The sequence below is a fragment of the Mirounga angustirostris genome, unplaced genomic scaffold (assembly GCF_029215605.1).
Source record: "Mirounga angustirostris isolate CCGP_5_RB_7025 unplaced genomic scaffold, mMirAng1.0.hap1 SCAF_14, whole genome shotgun sequence".
Lineage (NCBI taxonomy): Eukaryota > Metazoa > Chordata > Mammalia > Carnivora > Phocidae > Mirounga > Mirounga angustirostris.
Genome location: NW_026991722.1, coordinates 10,709,137 through 10,725,628, shown reverse-complemented (window position 1 = coordinate 10,725,628; position 16,492 = coordinate 10,709,137). Strand labels below are relative to the sequence as shown.

Genomic DNA, 16,492 nt, shown 5'->3' with positions numbered 1-16,492 from the left:
CACATCCAGTTTAGTTTCTCTAGCGGCCTTTGAGGTGGCTTAGTCATTAAGAATCTGCCTTCGGCTCAGGTCATGATCCCAGCGTCCTGGGATCGAGCCCCTCATCGGGCTCCCTGCTCCGCGGGAAGCCTGTTTCTCCCTCTCCCCCTCCCCCTGCTTTTGTTCACTCTCTCACTGTCTCTCTCTGTCAAATAAATAAATAAAATCTTAAAAAAACAACAACAACTATGGAACGCTTCACGAATTTTCATGTCATCCTTGCCTATGGGCCTTGATAATCTTCTCTGTATCATTCCAATTTTAGTACATGTGTTGCTGAAGCAAGCACTCAACATTCTATCATTTTTAATCTATACAAGTGGCAATTGTAGATGGCTCAATTAAATAATAATATAATAGTGTTTGGTCATGATAGAAACTTCTACTAAACTTAAATAATTTTACAATTTGGGAATAAAAATTTGAAAATATTTTCTTTTGAAATAGTATATTAACAATTGATGTACCTTAAAATATGAGGATACAGTGATTCCTTTTGATTATTTCAGTACATATTAAGTTGTTTGGTCTATGTACTTTCATACACTTTTTTAGTCGATGTTATAAAACAGTAGCTTTTAGCATTTTTTTTGTAGCATCAGAGTCCTTTCTTTATGCACAACCTTATGAAGAAAGTCAGAGTATACAGAAATGAAAATAGTTTTTTTTGTGGAAGAAGGTTAAGTGGGAAACTCATTACCTCAGCTTTCCCATTGCAGCTCAACACAGGGTCACTTGGGTAACTATTTTTACCCTAGAGCATAAGATTCAAAGCTCATTTTAATTAAATATTATGGACCAATTTTAGCATCTATGGGACACTGGTTAGATGATAGCTGAAAAGCAAAAATGAGAAATCTCTTTCAAGATAGTCACATGAGTATTGTACTTGGACACCAAGTCTGTTTGCTGAGGCTGCCAAGTTTGTGCCATGATATTTCAAGGGTGGAAGCCCCAGATCCTAAAATGTGATTGGAAACCTTCCCTCTCTGAATGCACTGGTACACATGATCTAAGGCATGCTTTAATTTGGAACCCAAATATGGATCTCTCCTTGAAGAATACTTGTGGTACTAATTTTTGGTAGTGTTTCTGTCTTAGTTCTGGCTGCCATAACAAAAATACTATAGACTGGGTGGCTTAAGTATCAAATATTTATTTCTCACAGTTTTGAAGGTTGGAAAGTTCAAGATAAAGGCACCATCAGATCTGATGTCCTGTAAGAGCTTGCTTTCTGGTGCATAGATGGTTGGTCTCTCCCAGTGTCCTGACATGGTAGAGGGGATGAGGGACCTCTTTGGGGTCATTAGTATAATGACACTAATCTCATTCATGAGGGTTCCACTCTCATGACCTAAGTACCTTCCAAATGCTTCACCTCCTAATACTTCCACAGATTTGGTGCCTGATGAGAGCTCACTTTCTTGTTTGTATATGGCCTCTTCTGGCTGTATCTTTAGATGGTAGACAGCAGAGAAAAGAAGCGAGCTCTCTTGTGTTTCCTCTTAAAAGGGCACTAATCCATTTCATGAGGACTCCATATGCATGACCTAATTACTTCCCAAAGGCCCTATCTCCAAATACCATCACACTAAGGGTTGGAATTTCAACAGTGAATTTTAGGGAGACACAAACATTTACTACATAACAGCTTATAAATCTTTGTAATCATGTTTAAATCATTATGTAAAGTCAATCTATGTTTTTCATTTCCCCCACCAACAAAAAATTATTAAAAAGTCAAAGGCATTAAGAATTCCCCATATCAGTTAGATCATATGATACATGTCTTTCTCTGATTGACTAACAATCTGAGGGTTGCTGGAGTGGTGGGGGGTGGGAGGGATGGGGTGGCTGGGTGATAGACATTGGGGAGGGTATGTGCTCTGGTGAGCGCTGTGAAGTGTGCAAGACTGTTGAATCACAGATCTGTACCTCTCAAACAAATAATACATTATATGTTAAAAAAAAAAAAGAAGAAGATAGCAGGAAGGGAAAAAGGAAGGGGGGAAAATCGGAGGGGGAGACAAACCATGAGAGACGACGGACTCTGAGAAACAAACTGAGGGTTCTAGAGGGAAGGGGGGGATGGGTTAGCCTGGTGATGGGTATTAAGGAGGGCACGTACTGAATGGAGCACTGGGTGTTACACACAAACAATGAATCATGGAACATTACATCAAAAACTAATGATGTAATGTATGGTGATTAACATAACATAATAAAATAAAAATAAATAAATAAAAAGTCAAAGGCAATCAGGATATCTAGAAACATAAAGTCCTTACCATCACAAAATGCCTATATTATAAGCATCATTTTTAAATTATGTGCACTAGGCATCAGTATTAGTACTGGAGACATTGAGACCATTAGTCTAATAGAAACAAAAGGGGGAGATAGCACCTATTGAACTTTTATTTCAAGGAAATATACTAGATTCTGTATAATTAACAATTCTCCAACAACTACAAAATTTATATTATCTAATCTAAATGGAAAAATAATTTTATTACCAAAATTTTGAAATACTTTGACAAAGTTGTAACAGTAAATAGAATAGAGATATAACCAGTTTTTATTATAAAATCCATGTTTTTTAATAACTCAAGGACATAGAAGGTTTAGTATTGACTTATAACTTTTCTATCCATTAACCTTGAGATGTTGCACAGGCCACAGCCAAATGTGTACTCTCAGTGGTGTTCAAAGATTTATTCCTTCCATTAGGTATATACTCAGCAGTGAACTTAGGCTAATGTACTTTCAATAAAGAGGTGACAAATAAAAAGCATCTTGTATTAGTTGAAGAAAATATCCTTCAATCATTAAAAGTAAAATTTCCCTCATATATCCTATTTTCCCTTTAGCTATATAATCATCTACTTATTTAAATAATGATGACCTAGGGTTGATTATTTCCTGGCAGAAAAAAATAACCACATTATCACCTACTGGAAAAAAACCCTATCCAAGGGGCATTAAAGCCATTACAAACCGTAAATATACAAGGAAAAATAAAATAAAGGAAATGTAACTATTATGCTTTTTTAGATTCCAATATTTGTAGGGTGAGGATAAAAAAGATGGTAAGATTTTTTTTCCAAGATGAGTAAAATACAGTATTGAATAACAACCATTTTATTAACATCATTTTAGTAATAGTATTTTAAATCAGTATCTTTCTGATAATTTATCAGTGCTGGAGAAATGTTAAAAATATTTTCATTTTGGGGTGCCTGGGTGGCTCAGTCATTGAGTGTCTGCCTTTGGCTCAGGTCATGATCCCAGGGTCCTGGGATCGAGTCCCGCATCGGGCTCCCTGCTCTGCGGGGAGCCTGCTTCTCCCTCTGCCTCTCTCTCTCTGTGTCTCTCATGAATAAATAAATAAAATCTTTAAAAAAAAATTTTCATTTTGTTTCAAATGTTATTTTAGTTGAGAAAAATGTTTTGTAATTTGTTTTTGGGAAAATGATAGCTCATTTTAAAATTTGATTATTAAAATAAAATCAATGATACTTTTCCTGAAAGATTAGCATTTGATTTTGGAGCATGCCATTTTTCATGAGAGCAAAATCATTTTTGGAAATACGTGTATTTGTGTATAGGTGTGAGTGCATGTTATGTGTGATAAATGCAAACCTAATCTATACCCTAGAATTGACTTTAGTAAAATGATTTTAATTCTTTTTTTTTTTAAGATTTATTTATTTGAGAGAGCGAGAATGAGAGAGAGAGAGAGTACATGAGAGGGGGAGGGTCAGAGGGAGAAGCAGACTCCCTGCCGAGCAGGGAGCCCGATGAGGGACTCAATCCCGGGACTCCAGGATCATGACCTGAGCCGAAGGCAGTTGCTTAACCAACTGAGCCACCCAGGCGCCTGATTTTAATTCTTAATTTGATACTTTCATCTCCAAACCATCTGCCTCCATCTACATGCACAGTTAACCAAAATGTAAAAGTGGTAAGGAATTAAATAAGTCAATCATTAGGTCCTAAAGACATCAAGAAAATGTGCTTCCTCATAAAAAATTTCAAAGTAATTATAAAACCAGAAACTTAAAATACTCAAAAATAAAATCAACTAATAAAATTTTGAATTTGTTTCTACTACTTTTAATATATTTTATATGCATTTCTAATTTTATTTTGCCAGTATTTTTTAACTCTTCCTCAAACATTCAGAGTTGTGTTTTTTTTTTTAAAGCAGATATATTTGAGGGCGCCTGGGTGGCTTAGTCGTTGGGCGTCTGCCTTTGGCTCAGGTCATGATCCCAGGGTCCTGGGATCAAGCCCCGCATTGGGCTCCCTGCTCGGTGGGAGGCCTGCTTCTCCCTCTCCACCTCCCCCTGCTTGTGTTCCCTCTCTCGCTCTCTCTCTCTGTCAAATAGATAAATAAAATCTTAAAAAAAAAAAAGCAGATATATTTGCATATTTTATTGAAAATTTCCCCTTAGATTATTTTTGGGGGTGCCACTTTTATATCATGAACTGATGTGAAATTTAAAATGATTTCTTTCTACATGACAGAGTTGTAAATTTTCCAAGTGAAAGCCACTCATATATTTTAAGCCCATATTAATATGACTGGTACATGGTAGGCACATAGTAAAAGTTTAATAAGGGTGAGAAAACATGAAAATAAATCCTGAATATTATAAATTGATTTAAAATGTTTAGAGAGAACAGCACTGGTAATGTTCTGAATGTAAGTACAAAATTGACCCCTTTAAAAAAAAATGGATTGCTCTCTATTAGAGTCAAAGCAATATCTAGGGAAAGAAAACTTTTATCTTTTTTTGGAGATTTAAAAAAAAATTTTAAAGATTTTTTTATCCGTTTATTTGAGAGAAAGAGCAGAGTGTGCAAGAGAGAACACAAGAAGGGAGAACCAGATGCCCCACTGAGCAGGGAGACTGACCCAGGACTCAATCCCAGGACCCCAGGACCCCGGGATCGTGACCTGAGCAGAAGGCAGATACTTAACTGACTGAGCCACCCAGGCGCCCCTCAGATTGACTGTAAAAGGTAATGTTATTCTTTGTTGAAAACATGAATAATATCAACATATATTATAAAAACATACAATAGTATCATTTAATTAATATCAATACTATAAAAATAATTTCAATTCAAATGCATTTGTGAATTGTATCCAAACAATAATTTAACTGCTTTTCTAACTCAATATCCACTGATATTTCTGCCCTATACACAAAGTCTGTTATGTAATAAAAATAAACTTTGAAAATAAATGAATGCACTTTTTTCCAGACTATTTTGTGGGTGATTTACTTCCCTCTATTCAGTCAGAATCAATGAGTGTCACAGGAAATCACCAAATTATCGTAGTCACAGTCTGACAGAAAACATTCATTTTTCATCTGTTATTTTCCAAGATAGATATTTAACACAAAAAAGACGATAACCTTGAAATTCAAATATTTTGCAAGGTAATTTGTTTTCACCCCTACCATCTTAAATATCAAAAGGAAGCTGGAAATTCGTTATGATAATAGCTGGATAGTATTTTTTTGGTCAAAACCTCTTAAATATAGCAATTGTAAACTCTGGACAAAATAGAAAAAGTAAATGTTTGAAAGTGCTAAAATTAACCAAATTCAGACAAAAAAGAGGGGATATGAAACTGGAAAGAGGTAAACATTCTGAGTGAGATGACACTTTCCTGGCTTTTCCTCTTCCGTCCACTGAGGCTCAGAAAATTCCTGGATGAACACAAAGAAGACCACACCTAGGTAGGTCATATTCAGATTTCACAAAACCAAATATAAAGAGAAAGCTGAAAAGCCACCAAAGGGGAAAAAGATATAGTCACACTGTACTGCATTTCTGGTTTATAGAACAGGGAGATAATAATGGAGTTTTCTTAAGCTGCTAAATCTGTGGTCATTGGTTATGCTGCAATATTAATTGAATACAAGCATTACTACATATCAAATGTCTAGGAATAAAATTAATTTAAAAATTTAATATCACTCTATGCAAAATAAAAAAAATCATTGCTAAGATAAAATTTTTTTAAATATCCAATTAAATAAATGGATATACAAAATGTTTAGCAGGAAGACTTGGTATTAAGATATCCAATTTTCCCCAAAAGACTCTACAAATTCAAAGTTATCTCAGTCAAAATCCCAGCAGCTTTTTCTGTGTGTATATAAATTGATTGTAAAATTTATATGGAAATCCAAAGTCAAAGGACCTAGGATAGTCAAGAAAAATCTTGATGAATAAGCTTGTAAAACTTAAAATATGGATTTCAAGATTAACTATTGATCTATAGTAACTGAGTCAGTAGTAATTTGGTGTGATATTTTTGAAGGGATTAGTAAATAGATCAAAGGAACAAAATATAGTCTCAAGAAATAGATTGTATATACATATATAGAAATTTATAATATATAAATACATATATTTGGAAATAAATTATATATAATATAGATTGATTAATTTATAATTAATAAACTATTGCAATTCATTAAGAAATAAAAGACTTCAAAAACTATCTTGGCACAACTGGATATATGAATGGAAATAAATAAACCTTGACCTTAATTCTTGTCATAATTAAATGAGGATGACACATAGACTTATATGTAAAATCTGAAACCTAAAACTGCTGGAGAAAATACACATGAGAAGTCTTGTAATAATGGGAGATAAAGGTTCTTAAGAGGGAACCCAAACAAAACTAATTGCAAGAAAAAATACTGATAAACTGGATTTCATCAAAATTAAAATTCTGCTCATCTAAAGTATTATTATTTTTTTTTTAAAGATTTTATTTATTTATTTGACAGAGAGAGACACAGTGAAAGCAGGAACACAAGCAGGGGGAGTGGGAGAGGGAGAAGCAGGCTTCCCGCCAAGCAGGGAGCCCGACGTGGGGCTTGATCCCAGGACCCTGGGATCATGACCTGAGCCGAAGGCAGACGCTTAACGACTGAGCCACCCAGGCGCCCCTCATCTAAAGTATTATTAAAAATGCTTTGTAAGTCATAAACTGGAGAGAAAAATTGGAGTATCATAAAGTTCTCACACCCAGAATACACACAGAAGTCCTATCCAATGAAAAATAGGTACATTCCTGTACACTTTACAAAAGAAGAGAGGTAAATGATCAGTAAACCCTTCTCTCCCACACAAATGTTGCTTGAAATCATTATCAGCAACACAAAGAAATACCAGAGTATGTCTCTCCAATGGCTAAGATTAAATGGACTGTAACTATGATGTTTTGGAAAGAACGTTGAGCACCTAGAATTCTCTCACATTGCTACCTGCTCTATAAAACTCTAAAGTGACTTTGGGGAAAGAAAACATATTTAGGAGGATTTGGGTTTTGTTGTTGTTGTTGTTGTTGTTTGTTTTTTTACAAATTTAAACATATGCATACCGTATGACCCAGTAATTCTTCATTCTAGGTATCTATTCAAGGCAAGAAAAACACATGTCCACACAAAACCATGTAATGGGATTGTTACAGTAACTTTGCTGACAATAAGTTCAAACGGGAAGCCAATCAAATGTCCATCAGCTGGAAAACAGAGAAACAAATTACAGCATACCCATGTAATGGAATTCTATTCAGCAATGACAAGGGACCAATTACCCATACATGGAACACCATGGAGGTTTTAGTAGAAATGGCATTTAGGAGCTTTCTATGGTGATAGAAAAATTAATGCTCTTCATTCTGTACGCTTGATATCTGTATATCTCACTCCATGTTAAACTTTATGTCTTTTTTTTTAGGAAATTAAAATATAAATTTTAATTTTAATTACACAGAAGATAATTCTCAAGAGAGGTGGTGATATGAGGTTGCCCAGACCTAGAGCATGTTGGCACTTTGCTTTTCCATCCTGGTTCCTTTGAGCAGCCTTCAGAGAGCTAGGGAGACTTCCTAAATATTCACACAGTAAATAAGGGCAAAGGTGAATTTGAGAGGTGGAAGTCGGATGGTATGAGAGATGATCAAGGACCAAGGGAAAAACATTGCCTGCCGTGGGAATGAAAAAGCACCCAGCAATCTCAGTGGATGCAAAACCAAAAGCAAAAGTGCATTAAAGCCCAATATCCATGAGGGAGCCAGACTTGCCAGACACAGCTTTGACTGGTGAGTAGGGTAGGAGGGATGGGCAAGACAGAGTCACAGCCTGGATGGTCTGGGAGGAAACATCAAGTGTTGTGGTCATTTTGCCCTGAGCCAATTGGTCATTGTACCATTTGATTTACAGAGTGTTCTGCCCCAAATTTGGCAGCTGAGTTGCTAACTTTTGATCTTTATTTTCCCAAAGTGTAATATATACTGTTAATTAAATTTCAAGTCCCATGTGATTCACAAATTTCATGATTTTTAAACTTTGCATAATTTCTTAGGCTGTGGTCCAAATGATGCTGACCTTCCAAAGAAGCTACTTCAAATAAGCCTGAGCAGGCAATAAAATTAAAATGTCAGATGTGAGTGAGATTTATAGTTTTTTGCCTTAGTAAACAGCTGAGTCCTTGCATACTGTGACTTCAGATATGTTCCCCTGTGCCTCATCTTTTTTGTAAAAAAATAATTAATTTTTTATTATGTTAATCACCATATATTACATCATTAGTTTTTGATGCAGTGTTCCATGATTCATTGTTTGCGTATAACACCCAATGCTCCATGCAGTACGTGCCCTCTTTAATACCCATCACCAGGCTAACCCATCCCCCAGCCCCTCCCCTCTAGAACCCTCAGTTTGTTTCTCAGAGTCCGTCGTCTCTCATGGTTTGTCTCCCCCTCCGATTTTCCCCCCTTCATTCTTCCCTTCCTACTATCTTCTTCTTCTTCTTCTTCTTTTTCTTCTTCTTCTTCTTCTTCTTCTTCTTCTTCTTCTTCTTCTTCTTCTTAACATATAATGTATTATTTGTTTCAGAGGTACATGTCTGTGATTCATCAGTCTTACACAGTTCACAGTGCTCACCATAGCACATACCCTCCCCAATGTCTATCACCCAGCCACCCCATCCCTCCCACCCCCCACCACTCCAGCAACCTTCAGTTTGTTTCCTGAGATTAAGAATTCCTCATATCAGTGAGATCATATGATACATGTCTTTCTCTGATTGACTTACTTTGCTCAGCATAACACCCTCCAGTTCCATCCACGTCGTTGCAAATGGCAAGATTTCATTCCTTTTGATGGCCACATAATATTCCATTGTGTTTATATACCACATCTTCTTTATCCATTCATCTGTCGATGGACATCTTGGCTCTTTCCATAGTTTGGCTATTGTGGACATTGCTGCTATAAACATCGGGGTGCATGTACCCCTTTGGATCACTACATTTGTATGTTTGGGGTAAATACCCAGTAGTACAATTGCTGGATTGTATGGTAGCTCTATTTTCAACTTTTTGAGGAACCTCCATACTGTTTTCCAGAGTGGCTGCACCAGGTCGCATTCCCACCAACAGTGTGGGAGGGTTCCCCTTTCTCCGCATCCCCACCAACATCTGTCGTTTCCTGACTTGTTAATTTTAGCCATTCTTACTGGTGTGAGGTGATATCTCATTGAGGTTTTGATTTGGATTTCTCTGATGCTGAGCGATGTTGAGCACTTTTTCATGTGTCTGTTGGCCATTTGGATGTCTTCTTTGGAAAAATGTCTGTTCATGTCTTCTGCCCATTTCTTGATTGGATCATTTGTTCTTTGGGTGTTGAGTTTAATAAGTTCTTTATAGATTTTGGATGCTAACCTTTTATCTGATATGTCATTTGCAAGTATCTTCTCCCATTCTGTCAGTTGTCTTTTGGTTTTGTTGACTGTTTCTTTTGCTGTGCAAAAGCTTTTTATCTTGATGAAATCCCAATAGTTCATTTTTGCCCTTGCTTCCCTTTCCTTTGGCGATGTTTCTCTGAAGAAGTTGCTGCTGCTGAGGTCGAAGCGGTTGCTGCCTGTGTTCTCCTTTAGGATTTTGATGGACTCCTGTCTCACATTGAGGTCTTTCAACCATTTTGAGTCTATTTTTTGTGTGGTGTAAGGAAATGGTCCAGTTTCATTCTTCTGCATGTGGCTGTCCAATTTTCCCAACACCATTTGTTGAAGAGACTGTCTTTTTTCCATTGGACATTCTTTCCTGCTTTGTGAAAGATGAGTTGATCATAGAGTTAAGGGTCCATTTATGGGCTCTCTATTCTGTTCCATTGATCTATGTGTCTGTTTTTGTTCCAGTACCATACTGTCTTGATGATGATAGCTTTGAAAAAAGTTGATGGTATTTTGATAGGGATTGCATTGAATGTGTAGATTGCTCTAGGTAGCATTGACTACTTCACAATATTTGTTCTTCCAATCCATGAGCATGGAACATTTTTCCATTTCTTTGTGTCTTCCTCAAGTCTTATAAAACAAATCTTGAAATCTGGTGTACTAAAAACTGAGAGTTTTATATAATAGATGAATAATAAAAGTTAAAAAAAATATATAAACTAAGTGCATTTATTTAAAACAAAGAATTAGGACTTACTTTATCCTGCAGAATGATAAAAAATAAAAAAAAAAAGGCAAGATTTAGACATATATGTATAGGCTTCTCCTTGCTGCAGATATTTCTGGGAAGATAATGAAAAACATAGTGAAAAAAGAACAGATAATTTGGTGAGAAAAGCTGAGATGTGCATGCATGCTCTGTATTTCTCTAGTTTCCACCTAGTAAAACTTCAGTCCATCTCAGAAAATGCCTGCATGCAATAGTGTATCCAGAAAGAGTTGAGGTAAGGCTCTCTAGTCAAAGAGAGAAAGCGATCCTTACAGTCTCTAATGAGATTCTGTGTAACCAGAAAAGAATGCAGGGGTTTCTGTGAGCTCACACTGGATCATCCAGAACATTTTTTTCTGGATTGCTAATCTGTAGGTTTTCCATAGAGCTGCCTTGGTGTGACCTGATATGATGCTCTGAGTGGGACTGGGAGAAGGAGGACATTACTAAAACCACTGAGAGGTGAAGGACAGGCATTGTAGCAACTGAAGTACCATACATAGACTTTTTTTTTTTAAGATTTATTTATTCATTTGAGAGAGAGAGAGAGAGAGAGCACATCAGCAGGGGGAGAGGGAGAGAATCTCAAGCAGACTCCCACCCAGTGCAGAATGATCCCACAACTTCAAGATCATGACCTGAGCCTAAATCAAGAGTCAGATGCTTAACATCTTGTGGACATTGCTGCTATAAACATCGGGGTGCATGAGCCAGCCAGGCATCCGTCATAGATAGACTTTCAAGCAGTTTGAGAGAACAGACCAATTTTTACTGGCCATGGACTTCATCAACAGAAGCCAGAGCATCACCAGTGGGCATGCACAACAAAGCAAACCAATATTTTCCCGAACTTCCAAGTCATTACGGCTCTGGCCTCGTAATTTAAAAGAAAGCATTTTTATCATTGATTTTCTACCATTAATTAACTTTTGTTATAATTATATTCATGTACAAAGAAAGCTCATATAGTTACCTTAGTTCATCCTAATTCCTTAGAACCTTTTTAATTCACCAAACTAAAAAGTCAAGGGAAGGATATGGCCAATATATGGACAGAAATGAGGCATTTCAGGTGACGTTCATATGGAGAGGTGCAGGCAACAAGCTGGAAATATTTTCTGAGGACAGATTTTTAGTGAAAGGAATAGGAAGGGAAAGGAAGGAATGAAGTTAGCATGTATTGTGTACTTACTATATGCTTTTTTTTTAAATTATGAGACACTTTCCATTTTATATGCCCTGCTATATTCCACAAATAATTTAAAGTTGTTTAAAAGCAAACAAGCCATAAAATAAATGCATGAACAGAATGATAAAATGGCAGAGTAACAACATATGGAATTAAAATAGAAAGTCTATAAGAGAAGGTTATATCAAGATGCTGAAAATTGTTCTACCAAGTGATGTTCAGATAAAAACAAAATGTCTACATGGTGAGTTACAATGTTGTCCTTATCACCATTTGTATGGGAGCTCATAGATTTTCTCTGATCTCAGACATAAAATATTTTCATCTCTGTCAGGTTGAACAATATCCTAAACATCAAATGGAGTAGAGAATTATAAGGTCATATATTGAATAATCACAGAGTGGTAGCTGAGGGCAAATCTTAGATATTTAAAGTGAAAATAAATTGATTGATTCATATAAATACTGGTGTTCAAGGAGATTTGATCTAACAGAGGAGGCACAGATTTAGGATGGCAAGTGACAAAATTACCAGGCACTAATATTTAGGCATGCATTCAGTCATTCATTTCCTTAATAGATACTACTTAGCAAGCACTGTAAAATGCACTAAGGATACAATAACAAACACAAAATGCAGAATCTGTGTCTTCCTTCACTGAGCTCCCAAACTGGTGGTAGCCAGAAGGCAATAACCAATGAGTGGATTTGAGATAAATAGGATCAGATCCACTATTCTAAAAGAGAGAATTAGGAATGAGTAGGCACAGTGTCAGGGTCCAAGCACAATGAACTTGGGTTTAGTAAAAATAATAGTCTCTAAAAAGAACTGAAGTGAGAGGAGGGGAAACAGACAGAAGCCAGGTTGAATAGACCCAGGAAAAACATTGGAAGCTGAACATCCAGCAGATTCAAAGCAGAGAACTCACCAATATATCTTTTAGTCTTTGTTATGATTAGGGAGTCATGGCCCTGGTTAACTCAGAGAGTCCTGGTTTAATTATTAATAGGGTTGCTGTTACTGTCAAATGTTTGGAAAATAAACTATATGATTATATGTTCAGGCAAGTTGTACTAAGAGTTTTTTTTTTCTTTATTTCTATTCCCAACGAGCACACCCTTCTACAATATTTCTGAACATCTAGATTCCAGCAAATATAAAGTAGAGAATGAAAGAGGAGTCTGTGCAAGCACCATTTGTCCCAGATATACCTCAAGCCTACTGGCTCAGGTTTAGATTTAGGACCTTGAACTCTTTTTTTCTTTTTTTAATCTTGTTAGGAGTTCATTTGAATAAATGTCTGTTCTAATCAGGCAGTACCAAACTAGAAGTGGTTAGGAGTGCTCCACAGACAGGAGGTAGGGGTAAGACTTTTATAGAGAAGACACAGAAGAAAGGTGAGGAAATTATTTGGTTGGTTATAGCTTAAATGGTTGCCTTATTTGAAAAGCCTCTTTGGCTATTTGTGATAAAAAAAAAAAAAAGATAAGAAATTGGCCTGAGGTTTAATAAAAGGAGGGATTGACTAGTAGTATGATACTGATGAATAAGTTAAAAAAATGTATTTAAATATTCCTGTCAACGTGGTATTGTTCCTGAACACATCTCATTATTCCAGGGATCAGGAAATAATAAGTTTAACTAGCCCTTCTTAAAGAATAATTCCTGAAAACTACAGAAACAAAGGAAATAAATGGATGGATAGATAGTTAATTGGATAGATATGGGTAGATAAATAATAGAAGTAGATGGCAGGTAGATGATAGATAAGGTAGGGTAAGAATTTATTGATAAATATTTTCTATCTTTTATAAGCCTCAGATTGTTTCTTAGAGGTATATATTTAATTAAAAACATCAATTTTTGAATGAAACTTTAAAAATATATTAACAAAAAGCTAATTAAGTCTGTAAATATACATTATGACTGGCTTAATAAAATGAGCGTTTTGTTTGTTTGCTTTCATTTTTTACCTCTAGTTAATAGAGGTGCTGCTAACTCAAAGGCAGTTTCTATTTTTCTTTCTTTGACATTTATAAGGTAACAAGACCCAGAAATACATGAGCACTTTAAATGTGATATATCAAATAATAGAAAATAAATCTCTTTTATTTTAACTTGGCATCCTCTGTCCTCATTTGCCTTTTCCAGGCTTTATTTAGAGGGAAAATAAGGTTCATTCATTCTCACTGATAATAAAGTAACCCAGTTTGGAAAAGTTATTTTTCTTATATTCATTGGAAACAAGATCTTATTTGAGGTTGACTGCATTTACATTTATTGTGCCTGTAGAGGATCTGATTTAAAAGATTAGGAAGTGCTTTATGCATCATGCATTATGAATATGCACTAGAAATAACACTGCCAAGAGATAATTTAATTCACCTTGGTAGTGACATATGACAATGAGGCTCATACAATTTGACCACATATTATATGATTCAGAAATAAATAAAATAACAGTAAGATAACAAAAAAGATAAAATTCTCCCCTTAGCCAGAAAAAAATATATGCCACATGTTAATCTTCTCTTTCATAAATATGAATTGTTCTGAGGCAGAAAACATGTTTCTTTTTGTGACTAATATAATTGTTCAATAAATATTATCAAATGTCAAGTAAATCAGTATTACTAAAAATTATGTTTGCTCATTTTGAAGGGGGCTGAGATAGATACTCATTTGGGCCTTGGTAAGATGCCCTTTTGTTTAATTTAGCAGAATATTTTTTGAAGAGTTCAGTGAGTATCACACAAGAGCAATAAAACCACGTATATAGGAAGCATTATGCCTAGATGCAATTCAGCAACTTTGGTACATGCAATATCCCTGAAGGATCGATTTTAAGGTCTTGTTATATTTAAACACCTGTATAAAATGATCTTGGTTGCAGTTATTGTGGGCTCATTTACATTTTAATGTGGGCAGTACCATTCTGGATGCCACTGGGCCCTGTTTAGAGAAGTTCAAGGACACTCCTCAGGAGTCTTTTGACATATTACAAGTAAGGTTTGTAGTGAATGTAGATGCACATAAAATGAGGACATTGTGGTTTACATCTTAAAATGTAAATGTAAAGAAATGCATGGATCTTACTACTTCATCATAATATCTACATCTCTGTGTAGAAGGCAACAGAGTCTGAGCATGAATACAGATTGATGTGAAGGGTCTGACTCAATAGGTTAAAAAAAAGTCTGTTTATTTAACGTCAATATTGTTTTGCTTTACCTAGTCAGGAGGACTTTATGATTTCCTAAAAACCTTAACAAAACAAACAGATACACAACAACAACAACAAAAACCTACAAATATAATTATGCCCTGGAACAGTCTCTATCTTGAACACAAACTATCAAGAATAAGTTTGGTACGTTGGTGAGTCCTCTCTAGTGGACACTGTATGGAATTTATGGGAATATAGTATGTAATTCACATATTTCCCTTTTAAAATTTTTGCTTCTTATATGTTATACCTTTAAATGCCAATAATAAAGCATTTAAATATTCCTCAATATATATGTATAAATAAAGAAGGCTTTACATTAAACATTTTAGAAAGAATTCAATATGCCCAGTGACTTGTAATCTATGCCTCTATGATAGCTAAAATATTAGGAAAAGCATTAGTCATAGTGATAAATATGATGTTATTTCTTAACTGAAATCCATTTCCAAATGAAGCAAAATACGCTTTGGCCCTTTAAGATCATTTTTTAATACTATAAAGATAAGATTCTTGGATGAAAGCATTTCCTTTTATTAAAAAAACAAAAACATTAAAACATTATTAAAACATTTAATAAACAAAGTTCTGCTTGACCATCACTCTATTAGATATACACATGTTCTTATTGAAATAAGCTATTCTGCCTTCATATATAAACAGTACAATTAGAAAAACAATTATCCAGTGCAATTAGAATAGTCTTAATATTATATAGCAATTTTTAAGGTTTAGGAAAATAAATATATATGTGCACATATATGCACTACACATTTACATTATATATTATGTATATATTATGTATACTGTATATACATATTATGCATATGTATCTACATTCTGAACCTATATATATATATATATATATAACATATATTTATATTTATCCTGAATCTTAAAAACTGCTGATGTGCGAGATCTACAGATATTATGTAGTACGTCATTTATGTTAAATGACACAGTATTATGTTTTTCTTTTGGGAAATATCTATTTAATGTAAGCTTGTGTGAAAAGGCACATATAGAAAGAAGACACTTTAAGCTAGAAAGTGTGAACTGAGATTTAATGGAGCAGACAAAGTGGGTCATTAGATTCATCTGTTACTTCTGAATCATTTACTAAGTTAGCACGTTCAAATAATTGTTATATAATTGGAATTTCATTATTTGAGGAGTTAAAAATAACCAGAGTGTTCCCCATATCCCGTTTGTATCCTTGGGGAATAACCCCTATTTCTATCCTCATTACACTATTTCCTTTTTCCCCTATATTTATTTGATGTCATGTTAGACTGTAGGGTTTGTGAGAGCTAGTCTCCCATCAGCTTGTTCACTGCTCCATCCTTAAGCACATGTGCAATGTCTCATAGAAAGACACTTCTCTATGTCAAATATATGAACAAAGGAGAGAATGGTTTTGCCATTTAGTAAGAAAATAGCTGCTAACAGTGAAAACAATATTCCTGTTTCTACCTCTACCCCAACATATCT

The 16,492-nt window shown here is 35.0% G+C and overlaps 1 non-coding gene across 1 annotated transcript; it reads right to left on the bottom strand.

Annotated features, from left to right (window-relative positions):
• Positions 1–221: 221 nt before the first annotated feature.
• Positions 222–328, bottom strand: LOC123853299 (U6 spliceosomal RNA). The gene has a single exon (XR_006793083.1). It is a non-coding gene; the product is annotated as a U6 spliceosomal RNA (small nuclear RNA).
• Between the last annotated feature and the right edge of the window lie 16,164 nt (positions 329–16,492).